Below are 24,089 nucleotides of genomic sequence, written 5' to 3' on the forward strand. Positions count from 1 at the left end.
GAAAAAGTTATATTCTTTTGTTTTAGGTGAAATATTCTATAGATATCTGTTAAACCATTTTGTTTATAACTTTTGATAGTTTCTGTGTCTCTGTTTAGCTTCTGTTTCCATGATCTGTCCATTGTTGAGAGTGGGGTGTTGAAATCTCCTACTATTATTGTGTGAGGTACAATGTATGCTTTAAACTTTAGCAAATCTTCTTTTATGAATGTGGGTGCCCTTACATTTGGAGCAAAGACATTCAGAATTGAGAATTCACCTTGGTATATTTTTCCTTTGAAATATATGAAGTGAAGTGTCCTTCCTTATCTTTTTTGATAACTTTTAGTTGAAAGGCATTTTCATCCAACAATTTGAATGAATGCTCAGAAAATTTTTTTCCAGCCTTTCATTGTGAGGCAGTGTCTCTCGTTGTCACTCAGGTGTGTTTCCTATATGCAGCATAATATTGGGTCTTTTTTATATATCCAGTCTCTTAGTCTATGTTTTTTTTTTTAACTGGGGAATCGTGTCCATTGATGTTAAGAGATATTAAGAAAAAATGATTGTTGCGTCTTTCCATATTTTTTTTTGTTAGAGGTAGAATTATGTTTGTGTGCCTCTCTTCTCTTCGGTTCTTTGAAAAAAAGATTACTTTCTTGCCTTTTCTAGGGTGTAGTTTCCCTCCTTGTTTTCCAGTTTTCCATCTATTATCCTTTGTAGGGCTTGGATTTCCATACATACATTGTATAAATTTGTTTCTGTTATGTAATATCTTGGTGTTTCTATGTATGTTAATTGAGTGTTTTGCTGGGTATAGCAGCCTAGGCTGGCCTTTGTGTTCTCTTAGGGTTTGTAGGACATCTGCCCAGGAACTTCTTGCTTTCATAATCTGTGGTGATAAATCAGGTGTTAATTCTGATAGGTCTACTTTTATATGTTACTTGACCTATTTACCTTACTGTTTTTAATATTCTTTTTTGTTTTCTTCATTTGGTGTTTTGAATATTATTTGACAGGAGGAATTTCTTTTCTTGTCCAGTTTATTTGGAGTTCTGTAGGCTTCTTATATATTCATGGGCATCTCTTTCTTGAGATTAAGGAATTATTCTTCTATGCTTTTGTTGAAGATATTTACTGCCCCTTTAAGTTGGGAATCTTCCCTCTTTTCTAGTTCTATATTTTTCCCCCTGTTTGGTCTTCTCATTGTGTCCTGGATTTCCTAGATGTTTTGAGTTAGGACCTTTTTGCATTTTGCATTTACTTTGATGGTTACATCAATGTTTTGTATGGTGTATTCTGCCCCTGAGATTCTCTCTTTTATCTTTTGAATTCTGTTGGTGATGCTTGCATCTATGGCTCATGATCTCTTTCCTAGGCTTTCTATCTCCAGGATTTGCTCACTTAGGGATTTTTTTTATTGTTTCTATTTCAATTTTTATATTTTTTCCAATTCCTTCACCTGTTTGTATTTTCCTGTCATTCTTTAAGGGATTCTTGTGTTTTCTCTTAAAAGGCTTCTACCTGTTAACCTGTGTTCTCTCGTACTTCTTTAATGGAGTTATTTATGTGGTGTCTAAAGTCCTCTATCATGATTATGAGATGTAATTTTAAATCCAAATGTTCCTTTTTTGGTGTGATGGGGTATCCAGGACTTCCTGAAATGGGAGAACTGGGTTCTGATGATGCCAAGTAACCTTGGTTTCTGTTGCTTATGTTCTTTTGCTTCCCTCTCTCCATCTGGTTATCTCTAGTTTTACCTGTCCTTATAGTCTCTGACTGGAACCTTTCCCTCCTGTAATACTGGTTGTGTCACAACTCCTCAGAGTCCAGCTATCTCTGTGATCCTGTGATTCTGGGTTCCTCTGATCCTGAGATCCTGGGCATGTCAGAGCTCTTGGGAGACAAGCTGCTTATGGGATCCTGAAATCCTGGTGGCAAGTCTGAGATCCTGTTGTGTCAGAACTCCTGCATGTCAGGCTTTCTCAGGTTGTTGCAGGAATTGGTGGGGAGCTGGATCCCTGGGTTTGGTCTGGGCACAGGTGCAAGCTGGCAAGAATCTGTGCTTCTGGTTGGGCAGGGTTTGGGTTTCCCTGGTTTCTGTGGAGGTCTCAGTTATGTTTGGTGTTGGGAAAGTTGTGGCCTCAACTGTGATCTTGAGTGTGTCAGAGTTTCGGTATTCCTGGTTGTGTCCGATCTCCTGTCAGTTGATCTTCCTTTTTGATCTTCTGATCTTGTTATCTTGGGCATTTCAGAGCATCTGGGAGTTGGTCTCCCTCTTTGTATTGTAGGCATTAGGATAGAGCCAGCACTCCAGGACTGCTCCAGGTATAGTTTCAAACTGTGATCCTGGGCATGATAGAGAGACTTGGAGTTGGTCTTCCTCTTCGTGTTGTGGCATGAGGTGTAGAGCTAGCTAGCACCTAAGGTCGGCTCAGGATACCAGTTCAGACAGGAAGGAACCTGTGCCTCTGGCAGGGCAGATTCCTGAGTCTCTGGATTCTGGGGCTTCCATTTACTCTGGGTGTTGGGACAGTTGTTGCACCCTCCTCACCTGTGTTTCTGGTTGTGTTAGAGCACTTGGAATTCAAGCTTCCTCTGAATGTTGTGGGACTCTGTGCATATTCAGAACCCAAAGTCTGCTCAGGACACTAGTTCAGACTGGAAGGGAACCAAGCTCCTGGCTGGGTAGGGGTTCATGTGTCCCTGGATCCTGGGGTACCCAGTTACTCCAGGTGTTGGGGCAGTTGTTGTGGGCTCCTCACCTCTGATTGTGGTTGAGTTAGAACACCAGGGAGTTGAGATTTCTCTGAGTGTTGTGGGACTGGATGCAGAGCCAACACCCAAGGTCTGCTCAAGGCACTGGTTCAGACTGGAAGTGACCATGCCCCTGACGGAGCGTGGGTTCCTGAGTCCCTGGATTCTGGGGGACCAAGTTACTCTGGGTTTGGGAGCAGATGTTGTGGACTTTCTTGTGATCCTGGGTGTTTCAGAGGAACTGGAAGTTGGGCTCCTTTAGGTGTCTTAAGAGTGGGTTCATCTGTTAGTTCTTAAATTTGAATATTGAAAACACAAATTTTCAAAAGCATAATATGATATGAATAGATAAATTGTGTAGAGCCAGATATAAAGAACTATATTTGTAGACAATGCATATATTACATGTATGTATATATATACATATGTATATACATATATGTGTGTATATATGCACATATTTAAATATATACACATGTTAGTTCAGTACAGGTTTAATACAGGTAATACCCAAGTCCAACATATTTTTCTCCTATTACTTCTATTAAATATGTAACAAATGCATTATTGTTTTGTTAGTGAAGTATAATGAAATCTTGAGCTCCAAATTCTTACTGTATTTTCTTTTCTCATGTTGAAAAAAAAAAAGACAGACTTTTATAGCATCAAGAGTAACAGTACAAAACCCTGTGATTTGCACACTTTTGACAATTACAAGTTTATACTGAAGGGAATTTATCAATGCTAGTTGTAAAGATTTACTTGAAGTTTATTAGCCTGAGAGATATTTCTTTTCCTCTATTCATTTTTTTCGTTCTTTCCTTCTTTTTTTTAATAAAATTTTTTGTATATTTCCATTTCAGTGATAACATGAGATTTTTACTCTGAGGAAATGTATTTTATTTAGTGAAGAAGTGCTTTTGTAGACAAAATTGACTATGCTGAAATTTCTTTTCTGTGAATTTGAAGATTTTTTAAATCTGTTGTTATTGATCAGAAGAGAAAATGTCTTTATGGTTCAGAATATAGGTACTGTTGTTTGGAATAAACAATGTTGTTTCTCTCTCTCTCTTTCCATATATATTTCCACCCTTTAATTCATTGTTAGTTGGTTTCTATTTTTGGTTTATTCATTTTTTTTATTAACTTGAGTATTTCTTATATACATTTCAGTGTTATTCCCTTTCCTTCCATTTCTGGCAAACATCCCCTCCCCCCCTTCTTTATGTGTGTTCCCTCTCCATCCTCCCCCTTGCCGCCCTTCCCCAACAATCTAGTTCATCAGTTCAGTCTTAGTGGACCCAGGGCTTCCCTTCCACTGGTGATCTTACTAGGGATATTCATTGTTACCTATGAGGTTGGATCCCAGGGTCAGTCCTTGTATAGTCTTTTGGTAGTGGCTTAGTCCCTGGAAGCTCTGGTTGCTTGGCATTGTTGTTCATATGGGGTCTCGAGCTCCTTCAAGCTCTTCCAGTCCTTTCTCTGATTCCTTCAACGGGGGTCCTATTCTCAATTCAGTGGTTTGCTGCTGGCATTCGCCTCTGTATTTGCTGTATTCTGGCTGTGTCTCTCAGGATCGATCTACATCTGGCTCCTGTCGGTCTGCACTTCTTTGCTTCATCCATCTTGTCTAATTGGGTGGCTGTATATGTATGGGCCACATGTGGGGCAGGCTCTGAATGGGTGTTCCTTCAGTCTCTGTTTTAATCTTTGCCTCTCTCTTCCCTGCCAAGGGTATTCTTGTTCCCCTTTTAAAGAAGGAGTGAAGCATTCACATTTTGATCATCTGTCTTGAGTTTCATTTGTTCTAGGCATCTAGGGTAATTCAAGCATTTGGGCTAATAGCCACTTATCAATGAGTGCATACCATGTATGTCTTTCTGTGATTGGGTTAGCTCACTCAGGATGATATTTTCCAGTTCCAACCATTTGCCTACAAATTTCATAAAGTCGTTGTTTTTGATAGCTGAGTAATATTCCATTGTGTAGATGTACCACATTTTCTGTATCCATTTCTCTGTTGAAAGGCATCTGACCTCCACTATCTCAGGCATGAAGCTTTGGGTAGTCATCAGGTATCAGTGTGTCAATCTCATTCCTTTTGAATGTTGGGGACACCTTATCAATTCTTGGGACCAACCTCTCCTCATTTCCCTATTGACGGCCTTTGCAGAATCACCAACCCCACCATTTATTTGTATGTTTACAAATATAGCCTTTATACATTCTTTCCTAGTGGTATCAACGTGTCCCATCCCCCTGCTGGGAAGGATCCTCCTGGCAAAAATATCCATTTTTACCTTTTGTTCTCTACATCTGCTGGATGATAGCCTTGCTAGCCATTTCTCTTGTCCTTTCTCTCCAAACTACAAAATCTGACACACATTTCCCCTTACTAATTTTCCAGGTTAATTCTCAGGCATGGGGCACCCAAACTCTTATAGCTAAACATCCTCCTCTAATTCAATTACAAAGCCTCAGGGAATATATAACGCAATCTCAATACACACTCTCTCTCCGAAGCCTCAGGGAACTTAAGCCTCTTATTCTGACCATTAAAGAAATCTACACTCCACATCTTTCTCCTTCAACACCCCAATACTTGCAGTTAAATATTCCAATGGAACCAGTTGTTTGGTTCTGGATCTAAAACTTATTAACTTGACAGTGTTTACCATGTGGTTGCAAACCCCCATACCTTTCTTTCTATCATCTCTTTTAGATTAAATAACCAAACTAATGATGCAGCTTTAGCTGCAGGTCTCAGAGGCCTGAACTCCTCTCACAAGCCACAAGGCATGCTTGTTCTACAACCAACCTTCCCATTGCCATCTCAAGACACTCAAAAAATGCTATCCTATCTGGACCAAATCTTTCACCCTAATAGCCAGGCTCTGTCTCACTTTCTCAAAGCCCATTTTACAACCTACCCCTAAGGATCTACCTTTTTCTAAAGTATATCACTCATGCTGTTTCACATACTCCTTTAGAAATACACTCACTAATACTTGCCTCACTCTCACTTTGATCCCCTTTCCTCCTCAACCCAGCCCTTATGCCCAAAGTCTTCACAATGCCTCCATTTCCTGTGGTACCCAAGTATAACTTTGTCTACATGTTGAGTTGTCTGAGACTTGTGCTCTGATGTTCCTTTTTCCAAAGCTAGAGGTGGTACTTATTGAAGAACCGTTGCCAATTCCCATCATAGGGTGTATAGCAACAAGGCATAACAAGGAAGCAGTTCAGAGCCTACCTTTCCTTGAAATACTGGATGTAGCTATTGGTATTGACACTGGAATGGCAGGAATACTACTCTAGCTATTTACTACAGGTTTCCTTTTAGTTACTTCATGAATTTCTATTCTTTTTTTTTTTTGAGCTGGGGACCGAACCCAGGGCCTTGCGCTTGCTAGGCAAGCGCTCTACCACTGAGCCAAATCCCCAACCTTACTTCATGAATTTCAATGAGTGACACACACTATTATTATTCTCCAGGGCCAAATAGAGACACTGGCCATTCCAGTGTTATAAAATTTATGAAGATTAGATTTTCTGACAGCAGGCACAGTAAAATATAAGATCCTACAGCTCCAGATAAATCTCTGAAAATGGAGAAAACAGTTTATCCCTAAAAGGCTTGATCTCTCTGGCCAGTGGATTATTAACAGTCCAGTATGGAATTGAATTCTATCCTTCTGGCCCAACCCTCTTCTTATCATACCCTGTCTCACAAACCTCTTCTATATATTTCACCAACAACATATTCAAAAGATTTTTAACTAGACTTTTAAACAGTTGTTCTTACAGGATTAATGTCCCTTATCTCAAAAGTTGGAGACCTGCAACTGTGGGTTATACCCTAACAGTGAAGATAGAACATGAACCACAAAACTCAAACCCACACTGCAACAGGAGAGAAGAACAGTGAGGATAGGAACTCCTAAGCCCACATTCCACAGGAAGTAGCCTAGTGATAAAGTCTTCCCCCTTTCCCAGCCCAGGTTATTCATCAATACTAAAAGAAAAGGGCAATGTCAACTATTCACTCCAGTCAAGTGGTACTCCTTTGTAAACTTTGTGCACTTTGTAAGCTTTATATAGTTCATAAACTTTGTAAATACTCCAGGAAGGAAAGTAGTCAGGTCCACTCTAGGAGAGCCCCAGAAATGAAGCCACTCCCACAGACCTCCTTCACTGTCATAATAACTTATCCATTCTCTGTCAAAAAGATTATCTCTGGACACTCAATAGGGTCCTCCACACATTATGCTAAATTTAGGTGAAATATATAAACAGAATCCACGAATCCCTGAATAGATATACCCACCAATCCCTGAACTTCCCTTAGAAACCCATTAATCTTTGAACAGGAAAATTAACCAATACCAAATCTCAGGAATTGAAATCCTACCAATCCTCACCCTGGAAACCTCCACCTTAGAAAGTTCCATCTCCAGGAAACCATATATAAGCACTGCTCTTTGTCCAATTTCTTGCTGTCTGATTTTGGAAGCAGCCATCCCTTGATTCATCCCTCCTTTCCCTGCAACTTCCACAAAACTCTTACATGAAGTTTGCTGTCTGGTGTGCCTCATCAGAAGAAGACAAGAAACAAAGCAAAGAAGAGATAAAGGGAGGAACGAGCAGGTCAGAGGTTCCTAAGCACCTCATCTTAGCTTTGACTATCCTCCCCTAGGAGCTGCAATGCCTCTGATGAAGGAGTCAAGAAAAAAATGGATCCTGGGCCTTCCTGTCTCAGGATGTCCTTCATTGGGATACTGTCCTACCTTAGAACTGTGTGTTTCCTGTGTGTCCATGTCTCACAATACCCTTCCATTGGGATACCTTGTCCGCTTAAAGCTGTATAATTCCCGGGGTTCTGAGTCCCTTACTTTCCCATCTGAACAGGAAGCCCAACAATATGCATGAGTGCCATTGCCCAAGGAGGTCAAAACAGGGTATCAATTTGTCTTGTAAAGTGGACTTAAAAATGTTTGAGCACTACATTGTATGTGGGCTGAGAAGTCAACTTGAGTCTTCTGAAAGAGAACTATATTCTTACCTGCTATGCCATCTCTTAAGACCTAAATTTGTACTTTTTTTTAAAAACAGGGTTGCCATGTGTAGCCCTAGCTGATTTGATATTTTAAAATGAAATTCTATTCATAAATTCTATAGCAAAGACCTTTTCCCCTTTTATACATTTCTCTAGATGCTCGTTGCTTCTTCTCTCAAATGTTTTATGAATATGAAAGTTCACGTAAGAGTAACATTATCAGCACAAAAGAACCGAAAAAAAGTAAGTAACCCAATGTAAAGCTTTAACAAATAGTTGCAAATTTATAAAATATTTACCACCATTAGACTTTTGACAATCTTAGGTTTTGATTTTTGATCTCTGTATTAGGCCTAGGGTTTATTAAAGTTGTAAAGTGCTTGGCTATCATATGCAAAACCCTGAGTTTAATCATCTTCAGTTGAAAAAAGAAACAAATATAAAATATAGAATCTAATTACTGAAATTTTATATTTTGAAGGAAGTTTATGACTATTATGATGAATTGTTAGACTTAAAAAAACAAAAATTTTTTCAAGCTTTATTTTCTAAAATAATATAGTCTGAAAGAATTCACTAAAATGTTATAGAATAAGTTTTATAAGCTCTACAAAAAACGCTTTGAGTTCTCTTGAATACAGAGAATACTTGTATGTCTTTTACTGAGTATATAATACAATAATAAATGGAGATAAGCCTGGGTTACTGACTGAATTATAATGTAACCTGGGCTACAATATGGCACTTTCTCAAAATTACATAAAGAATGAAAGAAAGATGACTGAGTAGGGAAAACATCACTTTTCTGAATCACCCCACAATATGGAAAATATGTGAAATGAGATTTCAAAAAGTGAAAAAAGAAAGGACATAATTTGTGTAAGAGACTAGCAACATCTGTGTAAAAGACTTGATAAAACATATAAACATATAAACAATAAAACCAATTTTTTAACAAGTTATGTAAAACAATGGATGGCCATATTACATCACTATTTTCAAGGTGTAATAAAGGAACACATCTCAAGAGGAGTTGTGAAAGTAACATGCTATCCTAGAAGCTTACATAACTTGGTATACTCACTAAACTCATACTTCCTGAAGTATCGCAGAAACATGTACATTAGTTATTTTCTCCACTGCTATGACAAATTACCTGGCAAAAGCAGAATTGAGAAACAAATGCTTATCTTTTACTTTAAGGACATAGTCCATCCTAATGGAAAAAGTATGGTGCCAGTTGTGGTAGCAATAGCATGAGGCACCTGCCAATATTATACGAAGTCATACAGCACAGAGATGAAGGCTATTTGGGAAATGAACATTCATTTCATCCTCTTAGCTATGGATGGTATCAATTGCAGACCAAAACAAAAACAAAAACAAAAACAAAACGCTTTTACGTAAGTCTAACTTGGTGAACTAATGAGTTTCAATGGAGTTACTTAATGGACAATAGACAATTTGAATGACTCTATAGCACTGAAGAAACTGCCTCCCTTTCCCAGAAACAGTCAGTTATATCAATGGGGAGAGTTGAGGCTTTATGTGCTCTTCCCTTAAGCAACCACTAATATTTTCTTTATAAACTTTGGGAGGTAATGGACTTTATGAACCTCTCTCTGCCCCAAAGACAAGAAGGGTAATGTGCTTTATCTTGTGCTAGTTTTCTTGTAATATTCATTGCTATATTTAAAATTGAACCTAGTGAAACTGGATCTTTGTGCATTCTGGATGAGAATTCTGCCATTGACCTATATTCTGAGTCCTTGCCCAAGTAATCACAACTACCAAGATATAATGGTAATGTCACAATCAGAAGAGGATGTCCATGGATTTTTTTCCATTGTATTCAACTTAAGATCTCTGCCCATGGAATAATGATGCTCTGACTTCCTTTGATGATGGACTGTAAGTTGCTGTGTAAACCAAATAGCTGGTATCTTCCCCAAATTGCAGTTAGTCATTGTGTTTTATTAGAGCAATAGAAACCGCAAACACGACAGGACTTTAATTAAAATTCTACTACCTCAATTTTCAAATGTGCAAAATATTTAAACACACATTGCCTCAAAGAAAATATGAAAATAGCCAATAAACTCAAGAGGCTCAACATCATTGGTCATTAGCAAAATGCAAATCAAAACCATTATGAGGTATAATAGCGGCCATGATGAAAGCCCTAAACTGGCTATAGTAATGATGATGATAATAAACTAGATAATAACATTTGCCAACAAAAATGAGCAGAAATAAAATTTCTCACACCATTTTAGTTTTAAAATAAAATGGTGTAGCCAGCCAAAGGGAAAAAAGCTCAATCTCGCTTGGAAGTAGAGCAATGAATATTAAAACAATCATGCCGTATCATTTCAACTCTCTTAAAAAGAGAATGATCCAAAACATGAACACACTGAAAACTGACAGTTGACAGAAAAATTGAAAAAATTGACTGGAGGAACTCTGTATTTCTTTTTGTTGGGAATAAGTAAAAACAATAGAGTTACTTCTCTGCATTTTTAAATTTCTCCTGATAGAAAGACCAGCAACAACATTCCCAAAAGTTTATGAAAATTATAATGAGAATTTTTGTGATTACTATTGATTTTTTTCTTCCATGTAATTAGGAGATTATTGTCCCCAAATAAATGATCTCACTTAAAGGATCCTTTGCAAAAACTGAAAGAAGTGCATGTAGCAGCAGGGAGAACCAAAACTCAAACTAAGCATTCAGAAAACAAAGGAATAAAGTTTTAAAATGTTTTTCAAAGTCTAGAGATATATACAGACTTCCAACTCTAGGAGGAACTTAAAACACCAACTAGACATGAACAGTCTAGAATCTCTGCACATAGTAATACACTTGTAATAAAAAGCCTAAGTAAACTAGAATAAAAACCTGAAAAGGTAGAAAATTATAAAATGTCAAAATTTATAAATTCATTAAGGGCATTATTTAAGCCCTCTCAGCAGAAATGTAAAAGCCCTGAAAACATAGAATGATACATTCCAAACACTGAGAATACACAAGAGCAAACCAGTATTACTATAGGGAAGAAAACTATCCTTTAAAAGAACTAACATCTTCTAAAAGAAGCAAAAAATGATAGCAATTCATGGCCAGTAAAACTCAGTATTGCCAAAATTATTCATAGGACTTTTATAAAAACACAAAAAAGACTGTTAGAATCATGAGATCTCAGGAATGAATACATTTTATGAAAGGAAAAACAGGGAAATGTGTGGGGCAATGCAGTACACAAAGGAAACCTGTAAGATTGAGCAGGTTGGAAGTCCCAGAACCCAGATAGTGATGGTAGGAGCTTTGTCTGCTTCTGACAAGGCCCCTGTCATATGACCATGGCATATCATGGAGAAGATTGTGACCATCAATAATGTAGGTGCAATACCCCCAAACCTCTCCACATGTAGATGACACATTTCTAAGATTTCAGACCAAGCCAACTGTAACAGTTCCTGGGGTATAGTACTCTCCTGAAGTTTTCTTGAAGTCAATTGCTTTCTGCCTGGCCCTGGTTTCTGGCTGTTGTACCATACTTGTTAGCAGAGCACCACACCCGCATTCCCCAACCATCTCAGCACAGCACACCATCTTCCCACCAACTTCAGAACAGAGGCTGTAGTGGTACAGTGGTGGCAGTTGCACTTCCCACTCCCTTGCACCACTGTGCTGTAGCAACAGCCTCTGAGGACAGCCCCAATCTGGACTCTCCTCTCCACACTGATTGAGCACTCCCACTGGGCCTCCCACAGATCCCTGCAGACAGAGTCTGGTACACAGACCAATAGAAATTTTAAGGGCAAAATAAATCAAACATGTTTAAAACAATAAAATCATCAAAATCAACTAAATTAAAATATAAAACCAAAATAATAATTTCTAATTAGAAACATGAAAATGGCAAAAATCAAGACCTCCTGAGTAATACCTCCAAATGCAAAAATCAAGACCTCCTGAGTAATACCTCCAAATTAGTCTTAATATTTGTAATTAAAATACTCAGAAGACTATATTATTGAATTACTAAAAATACATACATTTCTTGTCTTTAAAACATCTATCATAGGCAGAAAAACACACAGTGATTGAAGGAGAAATGTTGAAAAGTAATATACAAAGAATATAGAATCGAATAGAAAGAAGGCATAACTCTTTATAAATTTGGCATTAGATTTGAAGTCATACGAATATATATAAAAATACAGCATGAGACATGACTGGGAAGCCAGAAGAGACTACACTCTGCCCATTTCCAGAGAAAACACCTAAAACCATCTGGGACCTGGTGCATAGGGCCCCCAGGAAAAAGCGGCTCAGGCCCTCCGGTTGCCGCCCTCTCGGAGAAGCTCAAAAGCAGCACCCCAGGAGCAATTTTAGCCTTGGGACCACAGGGAAGAGTGAAAGAATAAAGATTTTAAACTATCCCCCACTGACCCTGCTGTGAGGACAAGTGCACCTCACAGCAAAGAATAACATAACATGTTTTGGGGATGTACCTGGCTGTAGCCACCACAAACCATCTGGCCTCCACAAGACCTGACTCAACAGTCCTGAGAAAAACGAGAATTAGGGTCAGCTTGCCCCAGAAGCAGGGTGGCCTCGGATTGAACTGAGTCCATTACAAACCAATGAAATTTCTTTGTGTGACTGTTGCCAACTGCCTATGTAATTTTCCCTATAAATACCTTCTCCTAATTGGGCTTAGGGTCGACTCCTCTGTCTCCTGTGTGAGGTACGTGTTGTCCCCAGAGCTCTGGTTTCTCAAATACACCTCTTGTTCATTACATCAAGACCAGTTTCTCATAATTTCTTGGGGATTGGTTCGTCTCAAGATTTGAGTGGGGGTCTTCCCCACCCCAGTGGTCTTTCAAGACCAAATTTTCTGCTCCAAATGACCTGCCTGGTGGACTCAGAACACACAGAGGCAAAATTCCTCTGGGACAGGACTCTTCTGGTTTTGAGCTGGAGTCCCAACCTCACTGATCCTGGCCCACAACAGCCTCCTCCCAAACCCATTGGGAGAGAGAGGTCATTGCCAGGACAGGTGGACACTCACTCCTGAGACTATAGAGCAGGAAAGACCACCAATAATGCCCACCCCTGCGCACATGCCTGGCCCAAGAGGAAACTGTATAGGGCCTCGGGGAAATGGAAAATAGGGGCACTCAAGCAGCAGGTCCCCTGAGGTCCAGACACCTCCAGGACCTGAAGGGATCTGGTCAAAAGCTCCCTGCATCCAAATCTGGTGGAGGGAGAGCTAAACCTTCAGAGGGGCAGACACACCTGGGAAGCAAGAAGAGACCACACTCTGCCCACATTTCTGAATCTAGAGGAAATTCTGCCTGGTGAACTCAGGACACATACCCACAGGAACAGCTGAAGACCAGTAGACAGGAAAGACAACATGCCTGAAAGCAGAACACTTTGTTCCCATAACTGGATGAAAGAAAACAGGAAAACAGGTCTACAATACTCCTGACACCCAGGCCTATAGGACGATGAAGCCACTGTCAGAAATAGCAGAACAAGGTAACACCAGAGACAACCTGATGGCGAGAGGCAAGCTCAGGAACCCAAGCAACAGAAACCAAGACTACATGGCATTGTTAGAGCCCACTTCTCCCTCCAAAGCAAACACTGAATATCCAAACACACCAGAAAAGCAAGACCTAGATTTAAAATCACATTTGATCATGATGATGGAGGACTTCAAGAAAGACATAAAGAACTCCCTTAGAGAAACACCGGAAAACATGAATAAACAAGTAGAAGCCTATAGAGAGGAATAACAAAATTCCCTGAAAGAATTCTAGGAAAACACAATCAAACAGGTGAAGGAATTAAAAATGGAAATAGAAGCAATAAAGAAAGCAAAAAGGGAGACAACCCTGGATATAGAAAACCAAAGGAAGAGACAAGGAGCCGTAGATACAAGCATCACCAACAGAATACAAGAGATAGAAGAGAGAATCTCAGGAACAGCAGATTCCATAGAAATCATAGACACAACTGTCAAAGATAATGTAAAGCGAAAAAAGCTACTGGTCCAAAACATACAGAAATTCTAGGACTCAATGAGAAGATTAAACCTAAGGATAATAGGTATAGAAGAGAGTGAAGAGTCCCGGCTCAAAGGACCAGTAAATATCTTCCGACAAAAATCATAGAACAAAACTTCCCTAACCTAAAGAAAGAGATGCCCGTAAACATACAAGAAGCCTACAGAACTCCAAATAGATTGGACCAGAAAAGAAACTCCTCCCATCACGTAATAGTCAAGACACCAAAAATGCACAAAACAAAGAAAGAATGTTAAAAGCAGTAAGGGAAAAAGGTCAAGTAACATATAAAGGCAGACCTATCAGAATCACACCAGACTTCTCACCAGAGTCTATGTAAACCAGAAGATTCTGGACAGATGTCATACAGACCCTAAGAGAACACAAATGCCAGCCCAGGTTACTGTATCCAGCAAAACTCTCAATTAACATAGATGGAGAAACCAAGATATTCCGTGAAAAAGCCAAATTTATACAATATCTTTCTACAAATCCAGCACTACAAAGGATAATAAATGGTAAAGCCCAACATAAAGAGGCAAGCTATACCCTAGAAGAAGCAAGAAACTAATCGTCTTGGTAACAAAACAAAGAGAAGAAAAGCCCACAAACATAACCTCACATCCAAATATGAATATAATAGGAAGCAGCAATCACTTTTCCTTAATATCTCTCAGCATCAATGGACTCAACTCCCCAATAATAAGACATAGATTAACAAACTGGATATGCAATGAGGAGTCTGCATTCTGTTGCCTACAGGAAACCCACCTCAGAGACAAAGACAAATACTACCTCAGAGTGAAAGGCTGGAAAACAACTTTCCAAGCAAATGGTCTAAAGAAACAAGCTGGAGTAGCCATTCTAATATCGAATAAAATCGACTTTCAAATAAAAGTCATCAAAAAAGATAAGGAAGGACACTTCATATTTAAAAAAGGAAAAATTCCACCAAGATTAACTCTCAATCCTAAATATCTGTGTTCCAAATACAAGGGCACCTACATACGTAAAAGAAACCTTACTAAAGCTCAAAACACACATTACACCTCACACAATAATAGTAGGAGATTTCAACACCCCACTCTCATCAATGGACAGATCATGGAAACAGAAATTAAACAGAGACGTAGAAAGACTAAGAGAAGTCATGAGCCAAATGGACTTAACAGATATTTATAGAACATTCTATCCTAAAGCAAAAGGATATACCTTCTTCTCACCACCTCCCTCATGGTACTTTCTCCAAAATTTACCATATAATAGTAGAAGCTCGATCTCCTCTGTCCAAGAAATGGAAGATTTAATATATAAGATAGCTAAATTTCCAAGAGTAATTTTCTCCCTTTTTTCATTGGATTTTTTAAAAATTATATTTCAAATGCTATTCAGTTTCCCATCCATAGGCCCCCATCCTTCATCCCAATCCACTTCTCCCTTCTTCTATAAGGGTATTCCCCCCAACCACCCCCACTTCCTGACTCCCCACCTGACATTTCCCCCACCAGGGGGAATCTATTAGTTCAGGATAATATACTGCATTTTAGTGATTTTCTTCACATTAACATGATAATGGCAATCTAAAATTGTAATGAAAATGCACAGATTTGCAAATAAGAATAATGCTATGGAAAAAGAGAAATGTTAGAAGTATCACAATATCTGAATTCAAACTGTACTGCAGAGTACTAGGAAAGAAAGAGAACAATATTGTCGCAAAACAATCAGTACAAAGAAATCAGACATTTAAAAATGGGCCTTCAAATCTGTGACAAATCGCTAAACATGAATTGATATAAAATGTTTCTTTAGCAAATGATGCTGGTGAAATTGAACATTAATATATGGAATACTTTAATTAGATTTCTGCCACTGATCATGTATAAAATAAAACAAAGTAAAACAAAGGCATTTGATATTTTAAATTGAATGTTGAAGTCATGCAACAACTTGCTCTAAGTTACTCCACATGTGTAAAAGAATTTTTCTTTTTTCTTTTCTTTTCCCTTTTCTTTTCTTTATTTTTTGAAGACTAAGCATTGATTAAGGTACTTCCTTCTACAAACAGCTTTTGAATTCATTTTCTGGAGGAGGGATGATGTGTATGTATGTAAGCATGTAAAGAACACCATCTTTTGAGAACTGTTCATGCAGCATAGACTGATGAATGAAGTATTCTGGAGCATACTATAAATGGAGTGAGGTAAATTGAGACTGTAGCCAAAAATATTTTTTAAACATCATATTAAGGTCTAAGAACTCATCAGATACATCAGAAAGAATTTAATTCTCTCATCTGGAACTCACAAAGACATTTTCATCTACTGTTACACTGATAATGTTACACACTGACCTGTCTTTTGACTTGGTATAAACATCAAGGATTTACAGAGAACTCTTGATTGGCTTCTGAACTAAACTTACTCTATTTCTTTCTGATTATCATCTGTGTACTTCATAACCTACTCATCTGTTTGCACATTCTGACTTATAAGCTGGATTTACATTTCACTCCAACCTTCAGTTCAACTGTACTTCTTTGTTCTCTACCCAGACTCCACAAGTGTCTGACAGTACAGAAGTAGCCTCTTTCCTTTAGTTTCTGAAATAAATTATGATATTTGAAAATATGCCATTTGTTCAAAATGTGTTTGAGTACAGCAGGGTCAGAAGAGTTGAGGAAAAGATCTTAATTCAAGATATCCAACTGGTTTTGTGTGGAGGTCCTTGATCCACTTGGATTTGAGCTTTGTACAGGGCAATGAGAATGGCTTGATTTGCGTTCTTCTACATGCTGAACTCCAGTTTAACCAGCAATATATGTTGAAAACCTTTTTCCACTGGATGGTTTTAGCTCCTTTGTCAAAGATCAAGTGACCATAGGTTTGTGGGTTCATTTCTGAGTCTTCAATTCTCTACCATCGTTCTATCTGCCTGTCTCTGTAAACATAACATACAGTTTTTATCACTAGGGCTCTGCAATACAGCTTGAGGGCAGGGATGGTGATTCCCCCAAAAGTTCTTCTATTTTTAAGGATAATTTTCACTCTCTTGAGTTTTTTGTTATTCCAAATGAATATGCAAATTGCTCATTCTAACTTTATGAAAAATTGAGTTGGAATTTTGATGTGAATTGCATTGAATCTGTAGATTGACTTTTGACAAGATGGCCATTTTTACAATATTAATCCTGCCAATCCATGAGTATGGAAGACCTTTCCATCTTCTGAGATCTCCTTCAATTTCTTTCTTCGGAGACTTCAAGTTCTTGGCATACAGACCTTTCACTTGCTTGGTTAGAATCACACCGAGGTATTTTTTGCTATGTGTAACTATTGTGAAGAGTGTCCTTTCCCTAATTTCTTTCTCAGCCTGTTCATCATTTGAGTAGAAGAAGGCTAATGTTTTGTTTGAGTTATCCAGCCACATTGCTGAAGTTGTTCATCAAGCTTAGGAGTACTCTGGCGGAACTTTTGGGGTCATTTAAGTGTACTGTCAATCTTCTCCAAATAGTGATATTTTAACTTCTTCCTTTCCTATTTGTATCCTGTTGACTTCCTTTCATTGTCTAATTGTTCTGACTAGGACCGAGAAGAGTGGGCAGCCTTGTCTAGTCCCTGATTTCAGTGGAATTGCTTTAAGTTTCTCTCCATTTAGTTTGATGTTAGCTACTGATTTGTTGTATGTTGCTTTTGCTCTATTTAGATATAAGCCTTGAATTCTGGATCTTACCAAGAATCTAATCATTAAGGGTTGATGAATATTATCAAATGCTTTCTTAGCATCTAATGAAATGAGCATGTGTTTTTTTTTTCATTGAGTTTTTTATATAGTGGATTAAGTTGATGGATTTCCATATATTGAACCATCCCTGCATCTGTAGGATGAAGCCTACTTGATCATGGATGGATGATTGTTTTGATGTGTTCTTTGATTCGGTTTGCAACAATTTTATTGAGTATTGTTGTATCTATATTCATGAAGGAAATTGGTCTGAAGTTCTCTTTGTTGGGTGTTTGTGTGATTTAGGTGTAAGCATAATTGTGGCTTCATAGAAGGAATTGGATAGTGTTCCTTCCGTTTCTATTTTGTGGAATAGTTTGGACAGTATTGGTATTAGGTCATCTATGGAGATCAGATAGAATTATGCACTAAACCCCATCTGGTTCTGGGCCTTTTCTTTTTCTTTTTTTTTCTTAGTTTGAAGCCTTTTAATGACTATTTTTGTTTTGTTAGGAGTTATAAGACTGTTTAGATGGTTTACCTGATCCTGATTTAACTTTGGTACATGGTATCAGTCTAGAACATTGTCCATTTCCTTTAGATTTTCCAGTTTTGTTGAGTATAGGCTTTTATAGTGGGATCTGATAAATATTTTTTTTTATTTCCTCAGTTTCTGTTGTTCTGTCTCCCTTTTCCTTTCTGATTTTGTTAATTTGGATACTCTCTCTGTGGTTAGTCTGTCTAAGGGTTTATCTATCTTATTGATTTTCTCAAAGAACCAGCTCCTGGCTTTCTTGTTTCATTGTATAATTCTTTTTGTTTCTATTTGGTTGATTTCAGCTCTGAATTTGATGATTTTCTGCATTCTACTCCTCTTCGGTGAATTTTCTACTTTTTGTGCCAGAGCCTTTCAAATGTGCCATTAACCTGTTAATGTATGCCCTTTCCAGTTTCCTTTTGGAGGCACTCAGAGCTCTGTGCTTTCCTCTTAGCACTGCTTTCCTAGTTTCTCATAAGTTTGGGTATATCGTACCTTCATTTTCATTAAATTCTAAACAAGTGTTTAATTTCTTTCTTTATTTCTTCCTTGACTACGCTGTCATTGAGTTGAGCATTGTTCAGCTTCCATGTATTTGTGGGCTTTCTGTTGTTTTTGTTGTTACTGAAGACCAGCCTTAGTCCATGGGATCTTATAGGACACAGAATAATGTTAGTCATCTTGTAATATATGGTTCAAAAAGTGGTTCAAATTTGCCATTTTGCTAACTTCATGATTACTACTGTTTTTTGTTTTTTTAAATAGATTTATTTTCATGTTTTCATGAGTGGGTTTATGATGATTTTTCTTATTTTTTTGATTATCTTATTTATTTAAATTTCAAATGTTTTCTGCCTTCCTATTTAAACAACATATCATTGCCCTGTCCCTTCTGCTTTTATAAGGGTGCTAGATCATAGCATTCCCCAACACTGGATCATCAAGCTTCTATAGGACCAAGGGCATTCCCTCCCATTGATGCTAGATGAGTAATCCTCTGCTACATATGCAGCTGGAGCCAAGAGTCTTTCCATGTATACTTTTTGGTTGGTGGTTTACTCTCTGAGAGTATTGGTGGTTGGGTTGACATTGTTCTTCATGTGGGGTTGCTTACCCCTTTAGCTCCTTCAGTTCTTCCAGTTACTCATTTATTATGGTCCCTACACATAGTCTGATGGTTGGCTACATGAATCCACATCTGTATTGTTCATGGTCTGTCACAGCCGCTCAGAGGACAGCTATATCAGAGTCCTGTCAGCAAGAGCTTCTTGGCCTAAGAAATAGCATCTGGGTTTAGTGTCTGCAGATGGGATGGAACCCTAGGTGGAACAGTCTCTGGGTAGACTTTTCTTTAGTCTCTCCTCCACTCTTTGTCTCTTCAGATTCTTTTGAGAGGAGCAAATCTGGATTAATATTTTTGAGAAGGGTGGGTTGCCCCATCCCTCAACAGGGGTCTTTGTCTAACTTTTAGATATGGTCAATGAAGATTCTCTCTTGATTTTTGAAGAGTGTTTTGGCAATATCATTCCTGTTGGGTCCTTGAAAACTCTAAGGGTCTCTGGCATCTGGAACTTTCTAGTAACTAACCCCAGTTACCCATTCCCCACTGCTACATACCTCCATACAATTTTCTGACCCTCTGTACTTCTCCTCTGTCTCCTCTCACACCCGATCCTGCCATCCCTTTTCCCTTCTCTTCCTCTCTCCCATCAAAATCCCTCCAACCTCCCTCCTTCTACTTCCGATGATTATTTTATCCTTCCTTCTGTGTTGAGTAGGATTGAAGCATCCACTCATTGGTCTTCCTTATTCTTGGGTTTCATATGATCTGTGGATTGCATCTTGGCTATTCTGTTCTTTTTTATTTTATTTTTGCTGTTATCAGCATATCAGTGAGTTCATACAATGGATATTCCTTTGTGATTGGGTTCCCCCAACCAGGATGATATTTTCTAGTTCCATGCATTTGTCTAAGAATTTTATGAAGTCATTGTTTTTAATAGCTGAGTAGTACTCCATTGTGTAAATGTACTACATTTTTTGTGTCCATTCCTCTGTTGAGGGACATCTGTGTACTTTCCAGTTTCTGGCTGTTATAAATAAGGTTGATATGAACATAGTGGAGCATGTGTCATTGTTATGTTTTGGGGCATTTTTTGAGTATATGTGCAGGAGTAATATCACTTGGTCCTAGGGTAGAACTATTTTCAATTTTCTCAGAAACCACCATATTGATGTACAGAGTGATTATACCAGCTTTCAATCCCAGCAGCAGAGGCAGGTTGTTTGATTTTTGCCATATCCATCCATTATCTGCTGTCACCAGAGTTTTTAACCCTAGCCATTCTGACTGGTGTGATGTGGAATCATTTGACATCCATTTCCCTGATGAAAAAGGATGGTGAATAATTCTTTAGGTGCTTCACAGCCATTTGTGATTCCTCAGTTGAGAATTCTTTGTTTAGCTCTATACCCCATGTTTTAATAATGTTATTTGTTTCTCTGGAGTCTAACTTCTTGAGTTTCGAATATTTTCACCTCTATCAGATGGAGGGTTTTTAATTATATTTTCCCAATCTATGTGGTGCCATTTTATCCTATTGACAGTGTTCTTTTCCTTACGGAAGCTTTGCAATTTAATGAGGTCCCATTTGCCAACTGTGGAATTTAGACCATGAGCCATTGGTGTTCTGTTCAGGAAATTTCCCCCTGCCCCAATGTGTTCAAGTTTATTTCCTACTTTCTACTCTTTATGTGGATGCCCTTGATCTACTTGGACTTCAACTTCTTTTAGCGAAGTAAAAAGTGGTTTAATTTGCATTCTTCTACACCCTGCCTGCCAGTTTAACGAGTATCATTTGTTAAAAATGATGTCTTTTTTACATTGAATGGTTTTGACAATTTTGTCAACGATCAAGTGACTATAGGTGTGTGGGTTCATTTCTGGGTCTTCAATTATGTTCCATTGATCTACATGCTTGTTGTTCTACCAATGCCATTTGGTTTTTATCACTATTGCTCTGCAATACAGCTTCAGATCAGGGATGATGATTCCCCCAGAAGCTCTTATTGTTGAGAATACTTTTCACTATCTTGGGTTTTTGTTATTCCAGATGAATTTGAGAGTTGTACTTTATATCTCTGGGAAGAATTGAGTTGGTGTTTTGATAGGTATTGTATTGAATTAGTAGATTGCTTTTGGTAAGATGGCTTTTTTTTTTTTTTACTATGTCAATCCTGCTGATACATGAGCATGGGAGGTCTTTGTATCTTCTGAGGTATTCTTCAATTTCTTTCTTCAGATATTTGAATTTCCTTTCATACTGATCTTTCATTTACTTGGTTAGTATCACAACAAGACAATTTATATTATTCGTGACTATTGTGAAGGGTGTCATGTCTCTAATTTCATTCTGAGCCCATTTAACCTATGAGTAGAGGAAGGCTACTGATTTGTTTGAATTAATTTTATTTCTAGCCATTTTGCTGAAGTTGTTTATCAGCTGTAAGATTGCTTTGTTGGATTTTTTGGGGTCACATTTATATGCTATCATATCTTCCACAAATAGTGATATCTTGACTTCTTCCTTTACAATTTGTATCCATTTTACCTTTATTTTGTTTCCTAATTTTTCTAGCTAGCACATTGAGTCCTACAGGGAATAGATAGGGTGAGTATGGACAGTATTGTCTTGTCCTTTATTTCAGTGGGATTGCTTCAAGTTTCTCTCCATTTAGTTTGATGTTGACTATTGTTTGGCTGTATATTGCTTTTATTCTATTTAGATATGGACCTTGAATTATAGATCTCTTCAATATTTTCACAAGAACGGGTGTTGTATTTTGTCAGAGACTTTTTCAGCATAAAATAGGATGGTCATGTGGTTCTTTTCTTTGAGTTTGTTTATATAGTGGAATATGTTGATGGATTTCTATATATTAAACCATCCCTGCATCTCTGAGATGAAGCCTACTTGACCATGGTGAATGATTATTTTGATGTGTTCTTGGATTTCGTTTGTGAGAATTTTATTGAATATTTTTCTACATCAGTTTCATGAGGAAAATTGGTCTTAAGTTCTCTTTCTTTTTTTTTTTCTTTGTTTTTTCCCATTTTTATTAACTTGGGTATTTCTTATTTACATTTCGATTGTTATTCCCTTTTCCGGTTTCGAGGCCAACATCCCCTAACTCCTCCTACTCCCTTCTATATGGGTGTTCCTCCCCATCCTCCCCATTACCACCATCCCCCAACAATCCACATTCACTGGGGTTCAGTCTTGGCAGGACCAAGGCTTCCACTTCCACTGGTCCTCTTACTAGGCTATTCATTGCTACCTATACAGTTGGAGCCAAGGGTCAGTCCATATATAGTCTTTGGGTAGTGACTTAGTCCCTGGAAACTCTGGTTGGTTGGTATTGTTGTTCATATAGGGTCTCAAGCCCCTTCAAGCTCTTTCAGTCCTTTCTCTGATTCCTTCAACGGGGGTCCCGTTCTCAGTTCAGTGGTTTGCTGATGGCATTTGCATATGTATTTGTTATATTCTGGCTGTGTCTCTCAGGAGAGATCTACATCTGGTTCATTTCAGCCTGCACTTCAACAGAGGAATGGATACAGAAAATGTGGTACATCTACAGAATGGAATACTACTCAGCTATCAAAAATAATTACTTTATGAAATTCATAGGCAAATGGATGGAACTGGAAAATATCATCCTGAGTGATGTAACCCAATCACAGAAAAACACACATGGTATGCACTCATTGATAAGTGGATATGAGCCCAAAAGCTCGAATTAACCTAGATGCACAGAACACATGAAACTCAAGGATAACCAAAATGTGAATGTTTCACTCCTTCTTTAAAAGAGGAACAAGAAAACCCTTGGTAGGGAATAAGGAGGGAAAGTTTAGAACAGAGGCTGAAGGAACACCCATTCAGAGCCTGTCCCACATGTGTCCCATACATTTGCAGCCATCAAACTAGGTAAGATGGATCAAGCAATGAAGTTCTCTTTCTTTTTGTGTCTTTGTGTGATTTAGGTTATCAATTAACTGTGACTTCATAGAACATATGGATTTCCACAGTGATTGTACAAGTTTGCACTCCCATCAGCAATGTAGCTATACCCATTGTTCCACATTCTCTGTAGCATGTGCCACCTCGTGAGTTTTCGATCATAGCAATTGTAAGTGATGTATCATGGAATCTCAGATTTGTTTTGATTTGATATTCCCTGATTACTAAAGATGTTGAACATTTCTTTAAGTGATTTTTATCCATTCAACAATTATAAGCAGTGTTTTATGTTGTTATGGAAGAAATGGAAATTATCATTATAGGATGAAAATATTTAACTTTCAAGGCTAAAAAGTACATCTTATTTTTCAAAATACCCTTTAGTCAGAGTAAGTTCCCTTTCCAAGCTTCTTAGAATGTAAAACATATAGAATACAAGCTATATTACAGAAGAAACAGCACTTCTAGTAACTGCCACACAATTTCAAGGCTTTTTCTAATTTGGATCTTCAGCAAAAGTGTTAAATATTATTTCAAATTATGATTACTTTCTGTACTGATCCAGCATAGTACACACATATCTGTTTGCTTACAAAATCCAGTTTTTTCAATGATACAATTATTTATTTTACTTGTATGAGTGCTTTATCTGCATAAAGTATGTACACCACTTTTGTGTATTTCTGTCTACATAAGCCAGAAGAGAGCACTGGGTCCCCTGGAACTAAAGTTACTAATATTTGTGGGTCACAATGTGAGCTCTGAGAAAAAAATCTGGATTGTCTGCAGTAACAACACTCTTAATTTGTGAAAAATCTCTACAGCCTCTCCTGAAGATTGTTGGGATAAAAACACCAGGATATATAATCATGTACCTCTAAGAATCCTAATCTGTGACAATATAAGAGTTCCATATTATTGAAACAAAATGATC

At 37.9% G+C, this 24,089-nt stretch overlaps 1 pseudogene; it reads left to right on the top strand.

Moving 5' to 3' along the window:
* The window catches only part of LOC116887992, a 40,871-nt pseudogene that overhangs the window by 877 nt on the left and 15,905 nt on the right, over positions 1-24,089 (top strand).

Source organism: Rattus rattus, chromosome X, assembly GCF_011064425.1.
Source record: "Rattus rattus isolate New Zealand chromosome X, Rrattus_CSIRO_v1, whole genome shotgun sequence".
Classification (NCBI taxonomy): domain Eukaryota; kingdom Metazoa; phylum Chordata; class Mammalia; order Rodentia; family Muridae; genus Rattus; species Rattus rattus.